Source organism: Fulmarus glacialis, unplaced genomic scaffold, assembly GCF_000690835.1.
Source record: "Fulmarus glacialis isolate BGI_N327 unplaced genomic scaffold, ASM69083v1 scaffold7695, whole genome shotgun sequence".
Lineage (NCBI taxonomy): Eukaryota > Metazoa > Chordata > Aves > Procellariiformes > Procellariidae > Fulmarus > Fulmarus glacialis.
The window spans coordinates 55,615-62,003 of NW_009213561.1; positions in this window are offsets into that span (position 1 = coordinate 55,615).

Genomic DNA, 6,389 nt, shown 5'->3' on the forward strand with positions numbered 1-6,389 from the left:
GTTATTGGGGCCACATAATAGATGAACCTACTCTAATGACAAAGTAGAATTTAGCTTTTTGAAGCTCTCTGAAGAGAGCAAACCGTTAGAAAGCACTGATATAATGAAACAGCCTATTGTCCACTGAAAGACTATCTTGCTCTATACAATACCAATTTACAGATCCTATTCCCTTGTACAGCCATATAAATATCCCTCCCCTTATTGGGGCCACATAATAGATGAACCTACTCTAATGACAAAGTAGAATTTAGCTTTTTGAAGCTCTCTGAAGAGAGCAAACCGTTAGAAAGCACTGATATAATGAAACAGCCTATTGTCCACTGAAAGACTATCTTGCTCTATACAATACCAATTTACAGATCCTATTCCCTTGTACAGCCATATAAATATCCCTCCCCTATAACTGTCAGGCAGTCTAGGAACAGTCAAGAGAGCCCATACTTGAGGTATGCGTTTCAAGTGCAGCTATTGTATGCACTTTGCAAATCAATGCTCCACCTGCAGTCCAAATTTTTCTATATGCAGTGGAAGCAACAGAGTTTAGCGTGAGCTGAACTAAAGCATCTTAAATTAGTGTGAAAAGCTGCATTATTTATTTAAATAATGATAAAAAGTGTTAGTCTCTAAATTCCAGTTGAGTCAACAAATGGCTTATGCCTGCAAAGCCATTCTGGCTGAACTTCATGGCCTTTCTGTTAGCCCAAACCTCAGGTTTGTGAAGGTCCCTCTGAACTGTAGCTCTACAGTCCAGCAGGACAACCTCTTCCCCCACAGTTGTGCGTCACCTTGAGGTTTCTCAAGGGAGCACACTGTCTCCTCACCCAGGTTGTTAAGGAAGATATTTAATCGTATCAGCCCAGAATTGATCCCTGGTGCACTAAGCTTCTTACCAAGCACCAACTGGACATCAAGTGATTTATTAATATTCTTTGGAAAATTGAGCTAACCAATTTTCAAACTATTTATCTGCCCTTTCACTCTGTCTCCTCCTGTTTTGTTGGTGGAGGGATTAATTTGCAAACGATCAATGACAGAGGTCACTACTAGATAATAACAACTGCCCAACAACCTCATCTTTCCAAATCCATTTCATACTGCTTTTCATTAGAAATTAATTTAAAGGCAAGTGTTTTGTCCTTTAAAAGCAAAACAAATCACTACTGTATTCCATAAATGCATAACGTTGACTCTAGAATTACTACAGTCATTTAACAAACTAACTGCTTTAGCCAAATAAATAAACCCTTAACAGATTACTACAATATTACCCATAGAATAGGAATTAAGGCAGTTTTTCAGATGCAGTTGCATGGCAAATATTAATCTTGCTGCACTTATAACTAGTGACCATTGCATATCCGTGGTAGTTAAGTTTTCTCTGCATTTATGACACTTTAAAAATGTATGTTATTGTTCAATGGAGTGTATTAATAAAGGTTATTTAAATCTACACATAAGCACATAATAAAATTCCTATGAAATTTCTTTAAATGGTTGTTAATGCAGATGAGTAGTAACCACATTCCACAGCTTAGTATCTCAGCAATTCAATTTTCATACAAAGCACCAAAACCAGTTACCTCACTCCAGAAAAAAACCCAAACAACTAAATGAACTAAAACAAAAATCAATACTCAATTCAGTTTTATATTCGAGACCAGTCTTTGGTGTATGGGATCTTCTTAGCAACGCCATGTGCTTCAGTTAAAGAATGCAAAGAATGCAAGAGTAACCCCAGTTGGCACCTTCACTTTTTCTACTAATATTGCTAAGTCCATTATTTGAGTGTAAGGACACAGCACAACTCACCACGAAGTGTCTGAGATTAGGGCCCACAGTGTATTTAACTATGCCAACAGTGATTTTAGAAAGGGATCTCCTGATTCTCAAGGCACAAGTCATTTGTGCCATGTAATCTATATTACCAGTTCTATTTGGTATTTGGCTGGTTAAGGAAGTAGCCATGACTTAAAGATTATGTATTAAATGTAATTTTAGATGGGATAAAGGAAATACTACATACAGAATACAAAAAAGTAGACAATAGAAATATGGATAAACTATGACGTCAAGAAAAAACGCTGATACTCTAGTCCAGTATTCTCTATAACATAGACCATAAAATGAACATATTTTTGAAAGACACTTTTTAAAACTTCAGGAGATAGAAAATCCGACCCATCTGCCAGCAAGCTGTTTCAACATTTAATTGTTGTTAAATACATGTTTTATTATAAAGATAAAAGAGCAACTGCAACATGCCAGAAGTTTGAATGTGCACCGAGTGAGCTTTAAAGCCATTCTACGGGGACAGCAAAGGGAACTATAAACTCTGGAATAGCGGACAGAGCATGGCTGATGACCAATAAAGTTGCATTTCTATACTTGCACTTATTTGTGGGGAGAATGTTTATAGAGAGGTATCAAATCAATGCTAAATATCTTTTCAATTAACTGTACACCAGAAATCAGGAAAGACAGCTTTATCAGATCATTATTGACTTAACGAGCCCATTTCAAAACTATCTACCTGTTCTTTGATCTTAAAAATAACACATTTACATCCTGTCTGATAGGTGCATCTTGTTATGAAACAACCAGAAACTTGTTTTGTGATAGCTCTCCTGCCTGAATCCCTTATCAATGAAGCCTTTGAAAACTATATAATAAGGACTACATGAAAAACTATATAATATGGACTACACGAAAGGTGTTGCATCTGTATCACTGCCACTCTCTAATACCTCCACAACAGAAAGGTCAACTTATACGACCATTTTATGAAACCAACAGGGAAAGACCAATATGAATATATTACAGTAAATTCTGAATATATTACAGTAAACTCTGTGACTGGTGCTGTAGTTGTTAAATCCAGTTTATAAATAGCTGAGACAATTAGCAGGCTCATTCACAGCAGGAAGAGTGGCAAGTGTTAACGTGCTGCCCATAGCGAACGCCTTCTTGGGCCATTTAGTGTTCATTACTGAAAAGACAAGCTTTACCCACGAATTGTACTCAAGGCATTGCGACTTCTTTGTATAGTCACAAAACCAGAAATCCAGGGTTGTTGGCTAATCTCGTTTTAAAGGTTCCTTCACTCTGATTTTCTTCTCAGTATCCTCTATACAGAGGATATCCTTTTGCTTTAAGTCCTTGTAATCTTTTTGCGTCTAGGCAAACCCCCAAAGCAAATATAATGTCACCTGTTTGAAGGGCAAATAGCTGTACTTATCACAGAAATCAACACCCACCACACACACAAGCCTTTAAAGCATATTTAGTACTTTGTTAAATGAGGTGATGCCAAGTTTCAGGCCTAGACAAATTTCTTCAGAGTTATAAATCCCTGACAAAAGTTGTTTGCAGAAGAGATTACGATGCCCTTGTCAACAGCAACATTACAATTCACTGTAACTCAAAAAATAGTGTGATATTTCCATCATCGCTTCCTTAATTTTCTGCAGTAATGATTTCTCCCTTCCCTCATGTTTGGGATATGGGCTTAGCAACCAGTTCAGTTACAGCAGGACAATTAAGTTCCTTGTCACTCTGCACAACGACCGTATAAAACCAAATGCCAAAACTTACCAGTGGTTCACGTTTCACTAGCTGACTCAAGACTAACACAATCTGAAAACACGTGCAGTGTTGTAGCAGAAGACACAAAGAGATGAGACTTGAGAAAGAAGGTGTGTAGAACACATAATCGTTGAGTCCAAGTTGTCTCTTCATATAATACTAATAAGTACTTTTCGGCATACGTGAGTGATGTAGAATATTTAACTTCTTCAAAATCTCTCACCAATTTTATTATATCACGAACAGCCGTGTGCACGAGGATACTGTTAATATTAACACAAAGGATGACTACTTGACAAGAACAGGGTCTATAATGCACCTTGATTGGTAAGACTTGCACACAGTGATGTCCAGATGGAAGCAAGAGTTAACTTGCCTGTCAAAGCAGTGATCAAATGCATCAGCCTCTTAAGCTATAATAACCTGGGCTATGCAGGCATGCATAGGGTACACACGTATGTATTTGCCTGCTGCCTTTTCAGAATCTTTGAAGTCCTGGGGCTCAGAGAAAGAAGACGACAGCAGACAACTATCACATAAAGATGAGGCAGACTCAGCTGGTCTCCAATATGCTGGGCATGTATTACTAACATAGATCTTTTCCACCCTCAGACATGTTTAGTTTGCAAATACCTATTTGCCTGAAACAAAACTCAGAAATATTTACTGAACTTATTCTAGCTAACAGCACCCGTGATATATGCATAGCCTACCTAGGAGGTTTATTAAGACTGCAGCATAATCAGATCAGTATAAACGGCTGTTAGGGAGTCTGTGCGTTTCTTGCGGTACATGCTGTGCTGCTGCCTTCGCTTTGCTTCCATTTTCAGAACAGCTTTCCCCTCCAGCTCGGGTGGGTAACAGCTCAGTTTTCTAGTTGCTCACTCTCTGCCACGCTCATTTGCAAACGTCAGAACAACGGTCTCAAACAAGGAGGGAGAACCCCCCCGCCCCGGGTTGCTTAGTCCATGAATTAATCACTCATCCTTCCTTTGGGCTCCACACTCAGATCCCGCTCTTCTCCTTGGGAAAGGCATTGGCTAAGACTGCAGTGTTTCTAAAAGCATAAAAGTGGATGGAGAAACAAGACTCCCAGCACTAGAGGGATGTCTTGTGTATGTGCGTTCACCCATGTTTTTAAACTGAGTTTAAGGTGAAGAAATGACGTCCTACGTATTTCTACATTTGCACTAGGCCACAGTCCCACCACCTAACCTCTCCTGCCCCAACCACCTCCCCGCCATTTCTCTTCCCACATGTCTACCTGAGCTCCTGTCCATCCCCATCCCCAGCATGCTGGGCCCTGCTCCCCAGAGCAACCCTGTCCCTTCCCGTCCCTGTCCCAAAACCCCTCGCTCCTCCCTTGCCTGCTGCTGGAGCTGCCACCCCGCTCCAGCACCTCTTCCTTGGCTTCCCCAGGGAATCACAATAGCTGATGGGGTGGGGAAAGCCCACCTGACACCAAGGGTCCCTCAGGAGAAAAAAGTGCTGGAGTTCTTATCCCTGTTTCGGATTTCAGGGACTTGGAGACATTATACAATTACGACAAACAAAATGCATTCAGAAGGGATGCAGCTGCAAACATTAAGAATATGTTTCCTGCAAAAGAAGAAATTTTAGCCACGTGTTTCAGCCAGTCCTTGCCATAATTTGATTTAAACTGCAGCATCGCTGGATCTGGGGTGAAGCCAGCTGTTGAACCCCTCTGCCCCCTCGTGCCCGGTGGGATTTGGGATGGTTAGCAGCAACCACCTCTTCCTGCAGAGCAACCAACCTGTTCTCTGAATGCCTTAGTTCTTCCCTTTTCCCATGGCTCCTCATACCAACTGCCTGTATGCTAACCTAATATTCAGTTTGCCTGCATATATATTTTTTCCAAATTCAAGGCTTCATCAATAATATATTTTGCATTACATTTCCCCAGACATTATAATTGCCTTTGAAAGGAATAAAACACAAAGCTTTACCAAGACAAAAACTATTATCGGGGCATTTGCATTTAAGCTTACAGTTGAATTTGATGTGAAATGAAATTACTGTAAATGGTGTTTAACTTGAAAATGCTGACAGCGATAGCTGCAATAACAGGCCCTAGCAGTTCTTAAGAAAGTTAATTTTATATGACTCATTTCTGCTTTGGAAATTTTTACGTTGCCAGTCTTTGGTTTGGGCACATTTCACTTCGATTTTTTTTTTCCAATCTCTTTTTTCTCGTTAATTACCATCAATCCCATTTAAATTATTGTAAAAAAAAATTAAGTAATTTTAACTTTAAGAATTTGGAAACTGTACACTTGCAAGCTACCACACTCTAAGAAACTCTGCTAATGGGATTCCACTATACTTCAAAAAGTGCAAACCAACATTACAAAATACTATGTGATTTCAACCCATGTCTTTTTAAAAACAGAAACCAGAACCAGAAAAAGAACTCCAAAAAGGTCACATTTATGGATGAGTTACAAACAGGAATTTGGGCCTCATCATGAACACAGACTCCATTCCTGGTTTTTAACAATTATTGCCAAAAGCTAGCAATGAAAATATTAACATATTCTACTGGGGCGGGTGGGGCGGAAACAAAAAACCTGAAAAACACCAAAAACCAAACTGATGACTCCGGAGCAGTTGGGATACAAGATTATCTACCCTTAGTCTAGTCCAAAGGTAAGAGATGGACATGAGTCAGCCCTGGAATTTCAGTCTGTCCTCTGAAGGGATCTGCCCCCTGATAAAAGGACACAGCTTGCAGCAGCCCTGCAAGCATGAGACACGCTCAGGACCTAAGACCGAGTTTCAGTAAA